The 22,432-nt window shown below is 38.7% G+C and overlaps 1 protein-coding gene across 6 annotated transcripts in view; it reads left to right on the plus strand.

The window, feature by feature from the left end:
* PKNOX2 (PBX/knotted 1 homeobox 2) overlaps positions 1-22,432 on the plus strand; it is a 241,334-nt gene that overhangs the window by 93,372 nt on the left and 125,530 nt on the right. Inside the window, exons 1-2 of one of the 6 annotated variants that reach the window (XM_072425885.1) lie at positions 2,614-2,676; positions 3,241-3,276. The exons of 4 other annotated variants lie outside the window; for them this stretch is intronic. The gene's annotated coding sequence lies outside the window, so the exon portion shown is untranslated. Of the gene's footprint in view, positions 1-2,613; positions 2,677-3,240; positions 3,277-22,432 lie in introns of those variants that run through there. One more of the 6 variants, XM_072425884.1, reaches the window with a different exon arrangement.

The following is a 22,432-nucleotide window of genomic DNA, read 5'->3' on the forward strand; positions in this document are numbered from 1 at the left end:
TATATGTCATGAGGTTGGCTACAATTTCAGTTGTACTGTAGTTGTCACAGCAACCACAGGGTAAAACCAGATGCCATTGAAGAGGGGTGGTTGGAAGAAATCTTCCAACAGGTGATAGATGTTCTGGTGACAACCAAGATGGAAAGTCGCTCACAATGGGGATTTCCTGTCACTTCCTGCTACATCTCTAAAACAGGGGAAAGGAAATCTCCCCAATAGACATGGACAGAAAAAATGTATCCTAACTGGGGTTTATAAGCAGAAATCCAGGCAATTATTTTCCAATTCCTTTTGGTTTTTACTGCTGTCTGTATCCCTGTTGAGAATATTTACTCCCACTTCTTGTCCCCAAAATCAGGAAGTGAAAGCAAATCTACCCCTGTATTCAGAGGTTTTCTGAATACAGAGGAGATATCCGCTCACTTTGGAGAGAACTTCTCTTACTTTCTGATGGGTCTATGGGACAGGAAGTGAAGGGAAACACAACATGATACAGACTTTAACAAAAAGACCAAAAAAAAACGGTATCTGCAGAGTCTAAACCAGCATTTCTTGACCTGTTTAACCATTGGGGAACCCCTTGAAATATCTTTTATGTCTTCAAGGAAACCCCTGCTATAATTAATACATCCATAGCTCACAGTATATTAGTGTGGTGGTCAGTGGGAACAATGCCTCCTGAATTGCTGGAGGAATAGGAAGTATGTCACCAAAAATATCATTGGTGCCAGTTACTCTGACCTGAAGGGTACAGATTGCTCAAGGAACCCCTAGCAACCTCTGGAGGAACCCTTTGGTTCAACAGAACCCTGGTTGAGAAACACTGGTCCAAACAGAGAAAACAGGATATAAGGTGAATTCTAAGAAGAGGTTGCCATGGGAAAAAAACTGAAGCTTCACCATCATTCTTGTCTCCATGACAACCATAAAAGCCACTTGTTGCAGGGACAGGAATTGAGGTAAAATTTTTGAACAGCACCCCACACACAACCCTTCCTTACGCTAAGAAAATAAAAAAAAGCATGTCTTGCGCTACATTTTTCACCCTTCTTTATTCACAACTAATATAAAAAAATAGTTTGTGGGATATTTAGTAGCTATATAAACAGGGCAGCGGGGATGTAAACAATGCGGCCTAGTATAGTAGAAGCCTGGATTCTAGTAATGCCATGTACTGTCGGAGTAAAGCAGTTTCTCCATGAAATGCATTTGATTTTATTTGCGTAAAATAACGCAGATTGGAAGGCTGTACTGCAGCAGCGTCCTTGATGTTGGTTGGAGGGGATTAGTGTTTATTTTTCAGTGTAAGTGGCCGGGATTCCTGCTTTTGTAGCGGCCCTGACTAACAGCTGCGGTCCAGCTGCTGGCATCCCCGCTGAGGGAGAGTGTTAAAACCTCTCAGGGGTCAGAGCTGTGGTATGTCGGTTTCCATAGCAACCAACCAAAGGGCCACTTTCTCCGAACAATCCCCCTACTCAGCCCTGTCCTGCAGTTAGCTCAGCTAAAGGGTATGCAAGCTCAAGGGGGGAAGGCTGGTGGGGGAGGAAGGGAAGGAGACGCTAAGGACTCGTCTTTAAGAAATAAGAACACTATATTTGTTCCTTACCCCACGGTCTATATGGCGATTTGTGTGTCGCCATGCGTTCCTATTCATTTTTATTATAATAAAATTATTTATTAACATTATCAGTCGTAACCTGTGTAAATCCTAAAGCCCTTTTACATGTTTGTGTTAGAAAATGCACAATGTGTGGTTTATTGCGTTAAAATGCAACAGGTGCGTTTTGAATGCATATTTATGATTGGCATTCCCTATGATGTAAATAAATTGCATTTTGTTGCAAAATATGTATTTTAACCAAAACCCATTAAAGCAGCTGAGGTCTAGCAATGCGGTGAGTAATACTAAATGCACACGCAATGGCGTTTTCATTGCGATCTGGCAGTCCATTTGCAGCGCATTGCACACCAATGTTACATCTACAAATTTTAAAATGCGCCTTAGATTGTAAGTGCTTTTGAACAGCGTCCTCTCCTCCTTTTGTGCCATTGTTTGTATCTGTCTGTCATTTGGAACCCCTATTTAATCTACAGTTCTACGTAATATGTTGGTGCTATATAATAAATGTTTATTATTATTATTATTATTATTAATATAATAATAATAATAATAATAATATTAATAAATTACAATAATAAAGTGAACCACACCGCAGCGTACGCATGCCTTTCACACACCGATACATTCCTACAGTACATTTGGGGTGCCATCAACAATAAATGGTACCCCAGCGTAATGCTAAACGTTATGTGTTGCATGAACGTTTCCACAAATTATTTAATGCATTACCACAACATGAATAAGCCCTAAAGTGGGGTTTTATGAAAGCAGAATGCACTGCCCTATAACATAACGCAACAAAATGAGGAGCTTCATAGGTTATAAAAGAAACAATTTCTCAACTTTGGTGCATTATGGTAAAATTGTGTGTAATTAGCAATGCAATGAAAATGCATTGGAAATTGAATATTTGATAACAATTATCTTTTTTTTTATTAGTGCACCATTAACAGGAAAAAAGAGAAATGGAAAGGGAAAGTTCATTGAAATATAACTCTAAAAACACACTGAAATCCAATATAAACTTTGAGAAAAATCCATGTGTTTTCTAACAGGTGAGAGGACCTTTGCTGGATTTTATATATTTTTATGGTACTGCTGGCAGGTTACATTGCCGTCATATACAACTGGAATGGGAATATCAGACCTTTACCCAAACCCACACACATCACAGACCAGACATTCTTTTACATTAGATTGGTTGGTTATGTGTGATGTCTGCTTAGTAGTACATCAGCCAGATAAACTCCACTGCAACCACTTTGTATAAAAATGGCCTTACAGGCCCAGTCTTTAAAGAGAACCCGTCACCTGCACTTAGCAATATATTATATTCCTGCACCACTGCAACTATCAAATACTATTTGTATTTATCTGAGTTGCCTTTAAGGCCAGGAAATCTGCGCCAGCAGTGATCCTGGTGGGGGGTAAATGCATGTGAAATAATATGTAGAATAAACTGAACTCATTATTTTGGTCAATTTAAAAAAAATGGGAGTACTTGGAAACCTCTGATAGTAATTTACAGAGTATCGATAGACATAATATTCCTAATTTGAAACAATACATGTTTGAATGAATTGTATACATTGTAATATTGTTCATATCCTTTCACCTAGGGTCACATGTGTGCTCTTGGCCAGCGTCTGCATGTGGTTCGTATATTCTTCCTTGTATGTGTTACCTACATTGTGGTATATTTTTTTTGTGCATTGTGGTACATTGGGCAGCACATTTAAATGATAACACAACTCAGCGCACTTTCAGAAATGCAGCACACAGCCATCAGTCCTTTTAGACGTGACTATGAACAAATGCGGAGTAATATGCTGGCATTATATAAATACATAGAGAATAATAGCACTGCCATATGGCGTAGCTGCTAACAGCATCCCTGAGCCCCCACTTCCGCTTTACCCATTTTTTTCTGTCTGTTGTCACAACAGAGTCCATTGATACTATGAAATGATTATCACATTTGTTTTCCCATGGTGCCATTTATTTTTCTTCCACTGGCATCCATTGTTGGTCACAGTTCCTGCACACAAGGACACTGAATGTCCAGACCACCACATACCACCACTAATCCCCCCAGAATCTGACACCCCGGTCCCTGTCAGCAGAAGGATAGGGTTACAAAGTAAACTGTGACCTGGGTGACCTTCAGATCCTTAACTAAATCTCTCAATAATCAGACATAAATAAATTCACCTTTCTCAATATCTTTCTGAAAACATTTCTGGCTGTGGCTGTGCTCTGCAGGACAGAAATCCTGGTCTGGGGACCCCTGGATAGAGGGGGCTTGTTGTCCTGGAAGATTTTATAGGATATTAGTAACTAATTACACAGAAATATAATGAATTCTGAATAGAATGAAAGGTTGGGTTGTTTTTGATACCTTGGGGGAATGATAAGATATTAGTTTTTATGAGTACATTTTGAAAAAAATTAACTCCATATGAGAACTTAATTTCGTTTCAGTTTTTTTTCTTTGGACCTCTGGACATGTTTTTTTTTCATTTTGAATAAAAAGATGAGGTGCTAGGTCTTCCTCCAGGGTTTTATTGCTGTCTATATCCCTTCACTATCTGACCATCCATATATTTAACACCAGGAAAGGAAGTTGTAAAGAATCAATCTTCTCAATGGGATCAATCTTCCCAATCTTCTCAACAAAACTTTATTCCTTCTCCCAATTTATCCCCCAAAAAATCCCCTAAAACTCACCAACAAAGAGGATTTTCCCCAATCTCACCTTGTATACCACAGCAGTTTTTTGTATACCTATAATCTTCCTAAGACTTTAGGCAAGCCACATGAAGAAAAGAGCCGTGATTCTGCCTTCTATGCATCAATACCCGTTTCTGCATATTACACTATACATGCCGGAAGCCTTTGTGATGCCCTCATTGTGATATTCCTAAAGATTCCAGGGAGCCAATATGAAACCATTTTGATTTACTCTGATGATCTCCTAGATTGTAAGCTCTTTGGGGCTGGGTCCTCTCCTCGTCCTGTGTCACTGTCTGTATTTGTCTGTCATTTGCAACCCTTATTCAATGTACAGTGCTGCGTAACATGTTGGCACTATATAAATCCTCTTTATTGTTTTTAGTATTAATAATGAGCTCAAGGAGCCATTGTAAAGCCATTGTGATGCCTCCTGATGATTACAGGGAGCCATTGTGAAACTATTGTGAGGCCCCTGATGATTCCAGGGAACCATTATAAAACCATTGTGATTTACTCAAGGAACCATTGTGATTCTTATGTGATGCCTCCTGATGATCTCAAGGAGCCATTGTGATACCATTGCCATGCTACCTTGTGATCTTAGGTGACGGGTCCATGACACCCTGTACCTACAGTAAAAGCTAAGTTATACAGGGAAAATGATGCCTAGAAGACTGAAGCCATCAGGTTGCAGAAAATAGGTACTACAGGGGCAGCCCCAGCTCCTAGATGAGTATTGCAGTCAAAACTGTTTGCTTTTTTTTAACTATTGGAACTGGGCTTTTAAGTGTTTGCTGCATTCATGTATTCATGCATTTTAGAACACATCATCTGACATCTGCGATATCATGGCATAGATCTTTGCTAATGAATGTGCTGCTTGTATCAGAATTTTTTAACACTTCGCAGTCACAGAGCTAAACGCCGGCCTCCCGCTTGGGTCCCCCAGGAGAGAGCTTTTTAAAATGAGGAGTATTAGCACCAAGAATGCAAATCCATCCCTGTACTACCAACACAACCGTCTCCTATTTTCCTGTGACAGCATCTGCTGAGCAATCTGTGATCAGACACAAACTATTTATTTATTGTCAATTAGATTTTTGCTTGTATTGTATTTACATAAAACAATGAAACAATTATAATTATTACAGCTTTTGTGATCCAGACCTCCTGGCAGAGCATTGTGTTGTCTTCTTTAGAGCAACATTGCAATTTGATTAGTTCTGTTTGGAGAGGATAAGAAAAAAGGAAAAATTATAAAGGGAGCTCCGTGGAAATGCTTTGTAACGTATAACTTGCAATTACAATTACTAGATAGAAAGCATTTTGCTTGTGAATTCTTATGTTCTTATATATATGGGCATGACATGGTTCTATGCTGCAGGATAGCTTGAAGGGGTTAGTGGGGTTGTCTTGGAGTCCTGGGGCTCTTTGTTACAACCTACATGGAGTATGTCTGTTCAGAACATGGAGCGTTTTTATGAATGCACCCATACATACTTGGCTTCCACCCAGACTAGTATGTGTCTGTTAGCCTGTAAAGTTATGGTAAGAAGATTAGATTGTAAGCTCCTTTGTGGACTGCAGTAAGCAATTGTAAAGAAATGCAAGATACATCTGCCATATACACCATATAAGCATATGCCCACACTGACAGCATGCAGTGCTACACTGTGCCATACAAGCCCTGGCACTTAACCAACCTCAGGCTGGCTAGGGTTAACACGTGCAGAAGGCCGCACAGTTACACACCACATGCCTTCAGTGTGGGCAGACGCTAAGCGGGTAAATAAACAAATCTGCAATGAGTATGATTTTGCTCTTACTGTTTGTTCTTCATCACACAACCAGCAGAGTTTTTCTTTGTAATAGAAAAGGTATATGTTAATCTATACATTATATACATTGATTTCTTACTGTACTTTTCTCCTTTTTTTTTTTTTTTTTGTAGTTTTGAAAAGCAAACATGATGGTCTAGGGCTGTGTTTTTTTTTTGCACCTTAAATTCATCCCTTTTAGTTCTGGGTGCAGGGTTTTTGTAAGTGTTTGAAAGGTGTTTCAACCATCCAATGACTTCTAACTTATGTTTGACCCTTTCAGACTCGTTGTGGGCTGCAGCGTTCTGTTGTGGGCTCAGCTACGGACCCAGCCTCAGTAGGGAACCCTATTTTGCATGCCGTTGTGGCTGCAGAGGATTGCAGCATGGTTCCCACAAGTTACACGTTGATTTTGTCAGTGCGGTTGTTGCTTGAAGATTTGCGTCGTAGCCACATGCAAATCTGGTTACCCTTCTGCGTGCCCACACTGTGCAAACCACACAGTGCCACTGCACCAGATTTGCATGTGGCAGTTTCTCATCGCAAGTATGAAATGGCCCCCTAAGCTATTCTAACATTCACCTATTCTCTCCTCCTCCAAAGACTAAAACCTAAGTCAAAACTGGGCAGTTGGAAATGCCCAACCATCCTTTGTTTAACTACTATGTGTCAACCTCAGAGTTTGACTGCTGCATTATGTGTGATTAAGGAGTTGCTCTTCCTCCAGAAGACGAAAAGTAACTGGGCAACCAGAAGCGACTTGTCACTTTCAGGAACCACACAGTGATCCACCACAACCACAGCTATTTGCAAACAAGTGCACAAAATTGTTCCCATAGTGTTCTCATCTTCAGGAGAATAGGAGCATACAGACTCCTCCTATATCACTGTCCGTATTAGTCAGTCATTTGCAATCCCTATTTAATGTACAGCGCTGCGTAATATGTTGGCGCTATATAAATCCTGTTTATTATTATTATTAATAATAATATTAATAATAATATAATGGCAAAGCTTGGTGCAGATCATTGCAAGTCTGAAATGGCCCCAAAACTTTCCTAACCCCTAATTTATTCTTACCATTTAACCCACTCCAAACACCCTAATGTTAGGTTTGGATGGGTCAAATACAAGTATTCAATATACCATCGAAATGTTCAATAATGAATCTGCATTATGGTTAAATACAATTGTTAACCAATCCATATAAAAAAAAATATTCACCCTTCTGGCTAAATATAAGTTCAAGATAACCAAGTGCTGTGATTGATTTTTGATCAATTAAACATTTTATTCTCTTCACTTGCTTTGTAGAAAGCCAAGTTCATTTTGACCCCTTTTCAGTCGATCTAGCCAGCCCTAGATTTCCCATTCCTGCTGACTCGGCCATAAAGCATTGTGTGTTCCAGAGTCTGCAAATATCTAGCGCTTCCACCATCTGGATTGAAGTCTCTCAGCCCCCCTTTGGTATCAGTGATGCAACATTATTCATATTACAAGATGAGGGCAGCCTGTTAACTGCCAGTGGAAAGGACATCCCATGTCAACATTTTTATTTTTGTCTCAGAACATGCTGCTCATTGAAAGAGGCGACTGCCAGCTCAGACAACAGACGCCTCTCCCTTCTCATTGAAAAGAGGGAGTGATTCCAGTTATCGCCAATTCTTTATTTGCTCTCCCACAATGGGACTAGATTCTGTATAGAGAAAAGGGTTCAGGTGTAATCACAGGGTGCCTGCTTAGCTACTCTTCATTATATTTAGTTGCTAAAAAAACAGCACTGAAACTCTGCCTTGGCCACATGTCCCACAGTATTTTGCAAAATTGATTATGATTTTTTAAAATTTTATTCTTTTGAGGTTTTGTCCAAACTTTACAAGCACTCTTGTTGACATCTTCAATCTGTGTTCGGAGAGGATTCTCATCACTTCCTGTGAATTTTCATAAAAAAAGGCACGGTTAGCAATAAAAACCTAAGAGATTCTATTCCTTCCCCACTATGAATCATGAGGAAATATTGATTTACACATTTTTAAAATTGAATCAAATTTGACTTTGGGGTAAAAGTTGGATAAACTTTAACTGGCAACATTCATAAATAGATGAATACTCACCAAAAAGATGTATACCAAAAATACATTGGCATGGAAATGGCAGAACTGCTTGTATAAGGTGACCATGCACTTTGCACTTGTATTACTGACAGTAGTCCGTTAAAGAGAATTCTGGTAGGTAATAAGCAGCTGGTGGCATCTGGGGCCATCTCTAAACATGATATAATAAAACAGTTGGAAAAACAATTGTCCCTTCATGGATACCCAAAGAATGATACATAGTGAGTTTGAGAAATTCATTTTTGCAAAAGCAGAATATATTCCTAAAGCTGTAAGAATATTTAGGTTATCCTTGGCTATTTCCTTTAAGGACCGAAAGCTCGAAAAATTTGCCAAACCCTTGGTTATATTCCCTTAGGGTTGAATGCCAAGAACATTTGTCAAACCCTATCATTAGGCTATTTTCTAATATTTTCTATTTTATGTGATGAATATTTGCCAATCACATCCCTAGCCTATTTTCTCTTTGAATTATATTCAGAGATGACAACCAAAAAATGGAGGAAGCGGGCACTCCAGATAAATTTGTGCTGCATAATGGAAATAAGCCTAATTTTCACTAAAATGCTTCAATAGTTGCAAATGCAATTTCCACAGCAAAAACAATTTCTTAAATTCATCTAGTCATCCCTACATTTTTATTTTAAAGTATACCAACTAGAAAGGGTTGAATGACATCATATCACAGATCTGATCTCTTCTGTTTATCTTTGATATGGTGGTCTCTGTCCATTACTGACGTGCCAGCAGGTTAACTTCTTTTTATTACTTCTTCTTATATCATATATGTTATCATACCTATCCAATTTATCATCATAATATAGAACAGTTTTGCTGCAGTAGAATACTTTAGGTGGTGTATGTTGGGTTTACCAGCTTAATACCATGCAGTAAAATTACTTGGACGAACGTGTGCCAATATCATAGGATCCTACAAGGTGTGTCCCTGTGTAGGGACACACAGCATGTGTAATGCTGTGTGGTGCGTTGGATCAGCAAAAGAGTTCTTTGAAGGAACAGGTGTCAGGAGCAATGGTCGAGAAGTATTGTACTCCAAGGGGGACTAATTACTAGCACTGTTCACCAGCATATGGCATCTTACACGTCTGGCGGGTGTACTACACAGCAGCAACCAAATGGAGCATAGGATTGCTTGGCACAGGACTAAAAAGGAGTCGTTTGCACATTGCTATCGTTCTCTTTAGGATACAATGACAACAGCAACTTCAGGAAAATGTGGAAAATCACCATATGGTTTAGTTACAAAAGGTTTTTGGAATTACGCAGAAGTTAGGATTTTGATACCGGGTAGAAAACTTAAAGCATAGCTAAATGTAAAACATGCTTTGTAATTGAGGAGAAAAGGATGTAGAACCTCAGGTATTTATTACTCCCTGTATTGGTGATGGGGTCACCATGGAGGTAGCTATGGGGCTCAGGGGAGTCCTTCAGTGATTTCTGGTGGTGCCAAAAATCTCCATTTCCCCTGCGGATGTCTACCAAATAGGTGAGCTCCATATGACTTGTATGCGACTGATTATTGAATGGTGTAAATGTTTTAATCACATGACTAGTTCAATATATGTCTGAACATGTTGGCTATTTGGATAAAAAGCTTCAATGTGATCCAAATTGGACTATTAGGAGGAAGATATTAGAACTCATTTGCAAGGTACAAGTATCAAAAGCCCCTGATTTCAGTTCCTTGTGTGATCCACTTCCGGGGTCCACAATTCTTGACAGACCGATGGTGCTGGTTGCTTAGAAAGCCTAAAGAATTTCCAGACACCTCAAGAGATGCTGCATATGGCTCAGATTTTAGAAGTCAAAATGGGATTAGCAGACCTCACCATACAGGTATGTACTATTTATATCTCCCTACTTCCCAACCCACCCCAAGCAGTCCTCCATTAGCAGTCCCTCATCCCCAACCCAGTCAGATTTTTTAGAGTTTGGTCTTTTAACTCTTTTGAACCGACTTCATATTTTTTTTAATCAAAAATAAAAATGGTTAGGTTATCCAAAAACAGAACAAACATGGAGTAGAAGTTGTCTCCCACTTGTGATGTTCCACTTGGCGTGGTTTTTATAGTGATCTCCATCTGCACCTAGTTTACTGATGCTTCTCTGGGAAAACTTGTGACTAATAAACCAGAGAAGCGTCGGAGGTGTTGGTATGAAGAGACTGCCAATTTTCCTGTTGAAGAGGTGTTGGCAGAGAGCAGAAGTCATTTAATACCTGTCTTCAGCTGCTATCTGCAGGCAAATACTTTAGGGATGTTGGAATACTAGTTTATCCCATGCCATCTGCGTCACTCGCAGTCTCCTGTTTCACCAGCCTGTGCCAGAACAACTACGCCAATTCTCCTCCTGCTACACTGACAGCGCGCACACATTATCCAACTCCTCGTCCTATTGCTATTCCTTTAAATATCACTGAAACGTGACTGAGTAAACAGATTTAACACCCTCACTAATCTACTGTGTGACTGACATGCAGACTGATGGAAAGCTTTGAACTTCCTGAGAAGCCATGTCCTTTGCAGGAAGCATGAAACAGTTGGACTTTTTTTTCAAACAGCAGCAAAAGAAAAATGGAGGTTTTTCTAATAGTCAAGGTTGGGCAAACTCTGAGAGCCAAGTAGCTTCTATCTACACAATTCCCTAATTTTAAAAACTTTGTTTTGGTTCTCAAAGGGAGCACATGTTTCCACCTTCATAAGGGTGGTATGCATTGTGGCCTCTGGAAATTGCTGTTCTTTTTGCACCTCCAAATTTGGCATGCAGACTTGCAGCAGTAATGGATTTTATTACACCAAGAAAAGTGTAAGACAAATATTGACTTTTGCCCAATATGTATATCCAATTTTGTTAGGGTTTTAATGAGGAAAATTTATTATGTACAATTTGAATGCTCACAGTGATAATAAAATAAATACATAAGATGGAGTAAAGATAATGGGCCTGACTTCTTAAAGCTCCCCAAGAGTGGAGAAGATAGACTATCATGAAAGAATTCGGGTAATTCCACAAACCTGGAATAGATTTCTTAAAAATCATTTGCTCTTAGTTGGCAAAAGTTTTTAGTCCTGGACCAGATTTGTTCTGTGTTTACTGGATCACCCATGTTCTCTCATAATAAATTAGGCCTAATGTGTGCAGTGGAATGAGTAAACAGTTAGAGGAACAGTGGCCAGAATGGAGATGGGCTCGGTGACTAGTTTCAGAAGAGTCATTGAGGTTGATCTACTAAAGTAAAACCGTCTGTTCACGAGCAAATTTACCTTTGATATTTAACTTAGTTTATGAAAAATATGAAGCCTTGTTGACTGCAGCTGTCTAATCATGTGCAAAGATATTTTTTGCAAAGTGACCACATTCTCCGCATTCACTAAACTCACTGGATTATACCTGGCAAGGTAATTTTTTACATCGGTAAGTGAACAGCCTGAATTCCTTTAGTAGTTCACCTACTGTCCTTTTATCATTAGATGATCAAGAGTCCAATCCTTTTAGAATTATTGAAAAATCAAAAAGGCCTTGGGTTAGGTTAGGTTGGCGATGTGGTGAATGGCTGGGGTGGCCTGAGAGAATGTTTTGGTAGTGTACCTTGATGTTAACTTAAAAATTTGTTGTAATGATAGTATAACAACCCCTGGTAATTTTTTTATAAATGTCTATGGGAAAAAATTACAAATCCTTTTAAAGTGGAACTGAAGTTCAAAAATAAAAAACTGTGAGCAGACAAGTTCTTGATTGCAGGAGTGAGGTTGTAATTTCTTATTTTTAATCTATAGTTCCACTTCAAATTGGAAATCCAGAACAGTGCTGTGCATATTATCATAAAACCCTGGATGCTAGAAGCAGTGTTTAACTCTGCTTTAAATGGAACTGTTGCTATACTATGGACATTCAATTACTTATATATTTTTAGCACCATAAAAGTATTAGATTAGCATTAAAGCGTAATTAAAGTGAAAAAAAATCACACTTACCTTTAATCCCTCGATGGCGCTGGACCTTTCCTCGATTTGGTCCTGGCTGTCCTGGGATTCTTTTTTTTCGATCTGGCACCGAGCAAGCACTGGCCACTGTAATCTCTGATCTTTTTGCTATATCACCCAATCTCGCACTGCGCAGGTGCGAGATTGAATGACTTAGCCCACTGGAAAGGGGGAAAAAAACACTGCGCATGGGTAAGATTGGCATCTCTTTCCCCTTAGTGAAGAAAATCCCTCCCGGGATGCCTGATATCAAAACAAAAATGGTGTTGCAATCAGATTTTTATGTTATATAAAAGGGGAAAGTAAAAATTTTGAGTTTAGATCTGCTTTAAGGAACCTCAACGTACCAAGACAATGCACCTTCAACACACTTATGTTGTTGCACAGCTTATTGTATTGCGGTACCATGCATTACAGCCAACAAAATGGTGCTTGTCCAATTTTTGGATACTCAGCTTATCTGTGCACTACAACCTATAGTGAATTGTTAAGACCAACTGTAGAAAAACATTAACTTAAGCAACTTCATGTTTGATTTGAAAAAAAACACTGACCAAACTGTATGAAATCGGACGGGTTGAGGATGGAGCACCGGTGGGGTGTGGTGGGAAGTGGGGAGATATAAAAAGCACATGCCTGTATGGTGAGGTCTGCTAACCCCATTTTGACTTCTAGAGCCATGGCTTTGAGCCATATTCAGCATCCCTCAAGGAGTCAGGAAATTCTTTAGGCTTTCTAAGGCACTAGTACCATGAATATGCCAAGAATTGTGGGCCGCGGAAGTGGACTACACAAGGAACTGAAATCAGGGGCTTCCTATACTCGGACCTTGCAACAACAGGAAGTAAAAATAGAATATGCTATGCCATAGTGAAGTGACCCTTCTGTGCTCCAACACATATAGGCATTCTATATTTATATATATAGGGTATAATAAGGCTTCTTTGGAAATAGATAAAAGTACCAAAGCACATGCTCCAAGAACACCATTGGAGAACTATGGATGTGGTATTGCAAATGTGTTCACCATTCCACAGAATATCACTTAGTATAAATGCCTTTAATTGCTGAGCTGTCGCAGTGTTACTATAATTAACCCTGAATAATGAAATCCCAACTCCAGACATGGCAAAATCTAAAAAAAAATCCCAAACAACAATACCACTGAGGACAGTTCAAACGAAAAATGTGCGAATCTACCCTTGAACCCGGCAACACGTTAGCAGAATTAAACACTTCTTTGAAAAGCGCTGTGTTTTTTATTCCATGTATTTTATAGGCTGATTCCAACAGTCCAGTTGTCATAGAAACAGCCTCCTCCGAAAAAAAAGGTCACTAGCAAGCAAGTCTGTTTTAGGAACAACTGGCAGAGATTACAAGATTAACTAATATTTCTCTCCTTTATTCAGGGAAAGTAGAATCAAATCAGACTGAACTTTCAGCTCTTTTTTTTTTCTAGCGAGGAGAGAGAGTGAAAAAAAAAATCCTGTAATCAAGGTTTTTTTTTCCCCTGCACCGGTATGTGGTCGGCTGATGTGTGAAGCGGTAGCTCTCCCCTCTGCGCATTTTAGATGACTTTAATTAAACCACACTTAAAGCGGGAAAAGTGCTGAGAACAGTTAATTGAATAATTTCCCAATGTACTGCTAAAACTTGCAGCATGATCTCGGGGATAAAAGTTGCCCCAAACGACAAAGTTTGGATGGGTCGCTTTGTGTGACTAGAGGTAATTTAAGGGGCATGCTTATAGAGAAGAGAAAAATGCTCTCCAATTTTGTGTTTTCTGCTGTAAGAAATCTGATCACTCCTTTTATGCCATATATAAAAAGTGGTAGCTTTTATTTTTTCCTTTAGAATTGTAGGGTGAATCATTGGGATCATTGGCAGGAGGAAGAAGGTTCTGATCCTCTATATAGATAGAATTGTGAGATGTATCATATGAGAGGTCACCGCCAGGAGGAAGGAGGTTCCGATCCCCTATTTAGAAATAGTCATGTGATGCAGCACTAGAGGGGTCACTTAAATGAGCAAGGATGCCCTGGTACCTCTATATAGATAGAATTATGGGGTGAATCACTAGAGAGGTTACCAGAAAGAAGAATGAGCTCCTGATTCACCTACATAGATAGAATTGTGGCGTTTATCATATGAGGGGTCACCAGCAGGTAAGAGCAGGTCATGATTTTCCTATATACCGGTAGATTGTGGGGTAAATTATGGGGTCATCATTTCTAGAGGGGTCACCAGTATGAGGAAGGAGGTCCTGATTCCCTAAATAGATAGAATTGTGGGCTGTATTACTAGAGGGGTCACCAGGAGGAGGCAGAAAGTCCTCTGAATTCTTGATATAAAAAGAAATGTGGGTTCAATCACTAGAGAGGTTACCAGCAAGAGGAATGAGGTCCTGATTCACCTACATAGATAAAATAGTGGGATGAAGCACTAGAGGGGTCACCAAATACAACGGCGAGGTGTATCACTATAAGCAGGAGGATGGAGGTCCTGATTCCCATATATATATAGGTAAAACTAAGGGTTGTAGCACCAGAGGAGTCACCAGCAATGGGGAAAGGGGTCCTCATTCCTTGTGTAAATAGAATTCTGAAAGTCCTGACTACCCTATATTGAAAGGATTGTGTGGTGTATCACTAGATGGGTCACCAGCAGGAGGAAGGAGGACCTGCTTTATAGATAAAATTTAGGGTTGTATCACTAGAAAGGTCAGCACCAGCAGTATGAAGGTCCCAAATATCCTCTGTAGATAAAATTGTATGGTGTATAATTTGAGGGGTCACCAGTAGGAGGTCATGGTCCCACTATATAAATAGGGAGACCAGGATATGTATGGCAATTGGGATTCTAGTGCCAGGAAATAATAAAAATTGTAAAACTAGTGAATGATTACCAGTTTGCCCCTTTTTAAATATGCCCTTGTTTACTATAGCACTGACATCATTCACAGTTTCTTACCATCTTTCCAAGGAGCTCACAATCTAATGTCTCCACCGTAGTAATATGTTATTAACATAGTCTAAGGCAAATGTAGGGGAAAGCCAATGAACCAACCGGTAAGCAGGCCTGAAGCAAAGGAAATTTAGCGGAGGGCCTCATGACAGGGGGAGTAGGGAAGGCTGAGCAGTGGGGTTAAAAGTTCCAAAAAAAAAATAGGGAGAGAAAAATGCAGGAAAAATAAAGGGTATGATTGGAGGTTAAAGGGGAGGGGAGGGAGAAGGGTAAAGAGTTAAAAGGAGGCCCCGAGGTGTGGGGGGCAGCATTTTAAATATGTCAAGTGACTGCGCGCACCCACCCTCCCTCCCTAATATTAAAAAGGGGGGTCGTTATTGTCATAAGCAGCCGGCGAGTGGCATGTTGTTGTTTTGGGTCCATGAAAATTAAAGGTGGGGTAATGGAAACAAAAAGGTTGGGGTTTCGGTACAGTAATGTGGGCCTTGCATGACACTTGGTTGTTGTGGAGGCGAAGTTATTGGTGGGAGGTCCGCTAACTGTCCCCGAGCCGGCGGATGTGCGGCTGGGGGCCTGGCGGTGGATCAAAAAACGGCAAGATGATGAAGGAGGAGTGGTGTCTTTCATGGACCTATGGGGAGTGTTGTTCCATTGTTATCTAATGTTGAAAAAGGAAGGGTTTGTTGGGGCCTATAAAATTGTATATTGTTAAAATGGAACATGGTGTTAATAAAAGGGGCTGCTGTGGCCAATTTTTTCCAACACAAAGTGTAAGTGTCTTTATTGTTAAAGGGGGTGTTGTTGGGTGGAGAAATGGATTGGTCGGGCAGCGAGGACTTCTTATACTGTACCCTGGTCATGTTTTTGGAATAAAGGGGTAAACTGCAATGCCCAGAGGAATCTTATTCTGGCCAAGATTAAAAACTGATGCCGCAAGGCCAAAATGCTAACCACTGAGCCACCATGCCAATCCTTATATCTGCTTATTTGTACACACCAATGTACATACAGTTAGGGGCATATTAAAAAGAAAAAAAATAGTTAATTTAGAACTACCTCATTTCTAGAGCTACAGAATTTTGCTGTGCCTGGCGTAAGAGGATAAGTGCAAATATTTATTCTGTGCTAAAATCCTCATTCGCAGAACAGCAAACATGTGCTGCGATGATCAAGAAAGCTTTGAGTGCGGCAAGTGTTTCAAAGAAATCAAAGGTGAAACATTGCTAAAACTTATGATTATCTCTTTGAAAACTGCAAATATTTAAAGGCAATCAGGACCAGGAAAGGTAACTTTGGCCACATTCCTAAATCCTGCATTCCCCAATGAATACTGAGAAATCCAGATTTTTAGGAAATGTACGTCTGCTGCTAAATGGAAATCAATTCTCTGCTGCATTTTAAATAAGGTCCCTTTTCATTAACTAAATGTTTTCAAATCTTAGTGATTTTTTTGGTGGCTGTGGGTAATACTTCAAATATCTATCATAGCAAGCTTCTAAGGCACAAGGCTTTATTGTCAGACTAAAGATAGGATTCTTGTACCATTGCCTGGCTAACATGGGACATCACTTCAATTCGATAAAAGTTATTCTGCAAAAATGAGAGCCGGTTTGTAAAGGTTGCTAAACTCACAGTTGTTTATTCCTGCTGTCCTTGGATACATTTCTAGTGTGTTTTCTGCAGAGGATTCTGTTGTGCTCAGAGACTGGCTTAGTGTTATGTTCCAGAATAAGAGAAGCAAACACCTCTGACGAGGGATACCAAAAAAGAACTGAAGAACGCTAAGAAGAAAGGGCGCCAGGCCAGTTTTATGAAAACCAGAGAAAAGAGAATAACAATTTTGCCAACAGTCAGGTTTGATTCTAGAAGCTGCTTTTGAAAATCAAAATATGAATCAGTTTGCAGTCGCTCTACTTTTTTTTTTTGCTCCTGTTTCATAACCCCCTACTGCAGAAGAATATGTTATTGATATAGAAATAGCCAAATGAATTTCCATAACTAGTCTGCCTTATCGTAAGTTTGCTGCTAACGTGGAAAAAATAGAGAAAAAAAATGTCTACAAATAAAGTTATTGCCAACAGTTTGTAGGTGTGTGCTCAATATAGACTTACCTGGGGGTAAAAACAATTGATTGAGATTGTATTGGGAATAAATGATTAATAAAGAAATCGATATATCATTTAAAATACAAAGTGACTAATGTTATTTGATGATGCTAACAGCCGGCCTTTCCCATGAGGATCCCAGCAACCCCAAGACCTTCATGGACTGAATGAATTTTTTTAGTGAAGCTTCAGCACTCCAAGGATGTTTTACACACTTTGGGCCTGATTTAATAAAGCTCTCCAAGGCTGAAGAGCATACACTTTCATCTGGGTGATCCAGCAAACCTGGAATGGATCTGGAGAGCGTTAATAAATCAGGCCCTTTGTTGTTTATTTACCATATAAGTATAAGGTTAGGAAACCCACTTAGTATATTAAAAACATTTAAATCTGTGATGTTTTTGAATACCCAAATATGTTTAAGGGAAATAAAATAGTATTTTTGCATCTAATTGACCGGATGGTAAAAGAGAGTACAAATGTATCTTTTATTACTAAGAGAATATTTTATATCAACTGCTTTTTTTATTTTAATAAACCAACCCATATGCCCAGGTTGATGATTTTCTGCAATACATGATTTTTTTTCAGTCCTTCAACCACATAGGTATTCTTAATAAGTTATTATTAAACAGGATTTTTATAGCACCAACATATTACACAGCACTGTACATTAAATAGGGGTTGTAAATGACAGACAGATACAGACAGTGACACAGGAGGAGGAGAGGACCCTGCCCCGAAGAGCTTACAATCTAGACTGCAGTTCCCAGTGATCCTTAGTTTGGAGAAACTTTGTAGACTGTAGACCCAAATCCAATTGCCCTTTTGTCCTTCTTCCTGACCTATTTTATGAAGTATGCAAAGAAAATACAACTACTACTTTTTTTTCTTTTTACTTTTTTTTTCTTTTATATATATTCATTGGTTCACTAACTGTGGTACTTTTAAAATCTAATATAAAGAAAAAGCAATAAGGTAGTAATCCAGAAGTCTTTCCTTATGTACTTATGTTGTAAGAAACAACACCATCAATGTCAACATTAGTGTGGTTCAAAAAATAATATTTCAAAAAGTCTTGTATTTTATCTAATATATTTTGTTTATCTTTTTATTTTATTTATAAAATATATAATGATATATATATATATATATATATATATATACTCTCATTATTACCCAGTCTCTCTCTCCCTCCCTCCCTCTCTCTCCCGCTCCCTCTTCCCATATATATATTTATATTTATTTATTTTTTTACAGGCTGTATTAATTATTGTTGAACCTTTTTTTATATATAAAAAATAGATCTCAGTGTAGTTTTGGGGTGACAACGACAGCAGATTTTGTTTTTCTTTCTCCCTCTTTCTTATTACAAAACAAAAAAGTATATAGTAAACCATTCCCATTCTGCTTTTTGTTTGACCATTGTCTTCATTATGCACAGCCGACCACCTTGGTACAAGTCAGACGTCTTTAATCCCATTCCCGTTCTCTAACCGAAGTTTATGATTTTTTTTTTTTTCCTTGCCATATTATTAAAATTTTCTACCAGTAGCTGAAAACGCTTTACTGACTCAACACCTAATTAATTTTTTTTTACCTACTTTTTTTATTTCCCTGATTGATCACAACAAGATGGCAGTTTGAGTTGCTTGCAGTTAAGTTTGAAGAGTTTTTCCTTGTTCGCTTGTCGACAGCGCCGGGTGAAAAATGACTGCTTTTAATTTCAAATGTAGTAGTTCAATTAAACGCTTTCATAAAAGCAAATCGTGTTTATACAACGGGAAGATAATAAACTCCACTTCTCGTTGTCAGCCTGCGGCTCTGTAAAGTGACAAAACGTTGGTAGAATTTATTTCAGAAACGCGGGTACGTGTTGAAGTATTTAAAATGACATGCCACTTTAGCTGTAGTGATTTTTATTATTATTATTATTATTATTACTAATAATATATAAAGCCAACTGATAATGACCATAATGAAACTGAGATCATCTGGTAAAAGGGGAAAAGTGGGAGTTATATTGCTATGAATTGGTCTACATCATTGGTCCCTACACAGCTATATTAAAATAAGGACAAATATATTCTAGCTATATTCTAGGTAAATTATAGCTAAACACTGAATATGTTACATATGAAAAAAAAAAAATTGGTTTCTCAAAGCCTGGTCATCCACAAGCCACCTTTGCCAATGGGGATCCGAGGGGAACCAGCTACAAACTTTTCCCAGCTACAAACCTAGGAAATAGCACAGGTATTTGCAGCCATGCACCGCAACGTCATTGCATATCAGGGGATGCACTAGCATGCATTTCAGGTCCTTTGATTCCATTTTTTTAATGGGTATTATTATTTCAATTATTCATTATGATCAACTACAATTATCCCATGTACCATCCACTGGTTGAAAAATTGACCTGAATAATGACTGATATTACCATTGTATCTAATAATATATATAATAATTTTATTATTATATTTGTATTCAATAATAGTGTTATGTAAGAAAGTGGCATTGATTTTTAATGATGGCTAACCAACAAATAAAAAATGCTTTGAGCAATCAATTTTTAATCTGTCAAATATAATCAGTCTTGTCAATTTTTAATTATTTGTATAATCGGTTGAAACCATTGCATAGTGCATAGTTAGATTTACTCCCATTTTTATTTTTTAGTGACATTATTACTTTTTATCGCACATTTATATTGTGCCAACACATTACATAACGCTTTACATAGTCCATTGTCATGTTACTAGCTTTCCCTCAAAGGGGCTCACAATCAAATGACCTTACCATAGTCATATGTCTTTAATACAGACTAAGGACAATTTGGGGAAGCCAAATAACCTAAGTGCATGTTTTTGGAATGTGGAAGGAAACCCAAGCACACACAAGGAGAACATGCAAAGTTCATTCAGATAGTGTCCTGGCCGAGTTTCGAACCTAGGACCTAACACTGCAAAGGCAAGAAAGTAAACCACTGGGACACCATGCTGCCGAAGTTTGAAACTGAATGAAACAATTGATAAATATACCCTCAGTGTCCTTTCAACTATTCATATCTAAAATTAAAATGTAAGTCCTGGTATTACCCAGAAGAACCCCAACCCCAGAACATGTCCCAACATTCTTTATTCTTTTTTGGTTTTAGGGAGAAACAGCTTTTATCAATCTAGTTACTGCAATTTTTTAAACTTGGTATAAGTTGCAAAATCTAAGTTGTATTATTTAATCAATTTTCCATTTTGCTTATAATTTAAAAGAAGATAGCTCAAAACACATAGTTTCAGATGTCTTTTAAGCCTCATGTCTGTAAAAAAAATTTAGGTAAAAATTTAGATAGGCAGATTAGTTATAGAATTTTTTTCAAGTCAACCAACACCTACAAAATTTTGTCTGAGCTTCTAGTTTGCAAAGATTTCTGCACACGATTATGTAATACCTAACAAGACGTGAAATCACTGTTGCTCCATTCAAATTCCCATCATTGTCCCAGCCAGGTGCATGAATCCAGCATTAGGACAGCTTGATAATCGTGCAGGCCAAAAGGTAGTCAAGCTTAAAAACTTTGTAACCAGTAAATGTCATGCCACCGCTTCCAGATTTAGTGCCATGGTACAAAATCCCCAGCAGTGCCATGTTGCCCAAGCCACAAAGCACTGTGTTATCCGAGATCCGCCTTGCTGTGTTATACGAGCCAAGCGCTGACACGCGCCTCAAGGAAGGCTGCCATCGAGAATCATTGATTTGGAATTTGTATGAGGAGTAAAAGCAACAATTGGTTGTGTTAGTGGCATAGTGATTATAATATCGGCTCGGCTACCCTGAGCTAGTAAAATCCCATTACCCGTATGAGGGCATGTCTGGCTAGCTCTCTTGTTTCTACATGACATCAATTACTCCAAGTGCGGCATATTCCTCTCGCCCAGGGCCTGATATGGGATGACATTTGTAAGTTAATTATCTCTTAAATCCCCCCGACCGTTTAATTTTCTACAGCTGCTGGTGCTTATTCTCTTAATTTTTTTTTCTTTTGCAGGACTTTTTTCAAAAGTTATGTTTGGCTAAGTCATTTTTTTAAACATAATTGCTTCAAGTTAGCAGATATTTTTTGTATATTAATTTTGTATAAACGGTTTTCTCTGTCTGTCTGTCTACATAAAGCAGAAAAATAAAATGTGCCTTCCTCTGATCACACAGAGTGCAAATGACCGAGGCAGGAAACGGAGCCTGAACTTGTGTCGATTTCGGCACAGTGGGGGCATTTTAATAGCAAGGTCACTGCAAAGCCCAGCGCTGATCCCAGCGTCTCACTCTCCCGCTCTTGGGCAACTTCTTTTATTAGTCACAAAGATTAGAGTGTCAGCTCTACAGGGGAGTAATTGGTTTCTGAGAGAACCATATGTAGTGTCCTGCATGAGCAGCAATATTGCATTCCAGTGTTACCCACAGAGAGTCTTGGCTTCATCGTCCAAAATTTTTTTCTAAAATTGGTTTTAGCAAAAATTGCCTAAAAAGAAAAAATTTGCAAATGTAGATTTAAATGAATGCCCCATATTTTGTAATGTAAGAGAACCTTACAGACAAACATTCTACAGCTGTTAGCTCCAGGGACTCGTAATATCCAGAAAGATTGCTGACCCTTTTTGCCTGGCTTAGTTCTCTTCTAACAGCTCTCAGACGCTGTCCATTTGTGAGAAGAAATCACTGTTGGGACTTGAGGGATCATAATTGCATTTCTCCATTTATGCAAGCTATCTCTCTGGCACCGTACCGAGCAGCGTAATTCATCCTGAATTAAAGTGAACCTATCACCTGCATTCAGATGAGGTAGGCATTTAATTGAATGACCTATTATTGAGCCTATCCTTTTTTCCGTTTCTAATGATATCGCTTGGGGCCCAAGGAACACTTCCTGTAAGGCCCATAGCAAGTGGTCTTTCTTTCTACTATCTGTAACATTTAGAAAAGTAAGAACTTGGTGCTACGAGAAGCAAAAATATTTATTCCCATAAATACTTTTTATAAACAGGACACGCAGCTCTCCATAGAACATGATGGACCTTGT

Source organism: Pyxicephalus adspersus, chromosome 11 (assembly GCF_032062135.1).
Source record: "Pyxicephalus adspersus chromosome 11, UCB_Pads_2.0, whole genome shotgun sequence".
In the NCBI taxonomy this organism is placed as follows: Eukaryota; Metazoa; Chordata; class Amphibia; order Anura; family Pyxicephalidae; genus Pyxicephalus; species Pyxicephalus adspersus.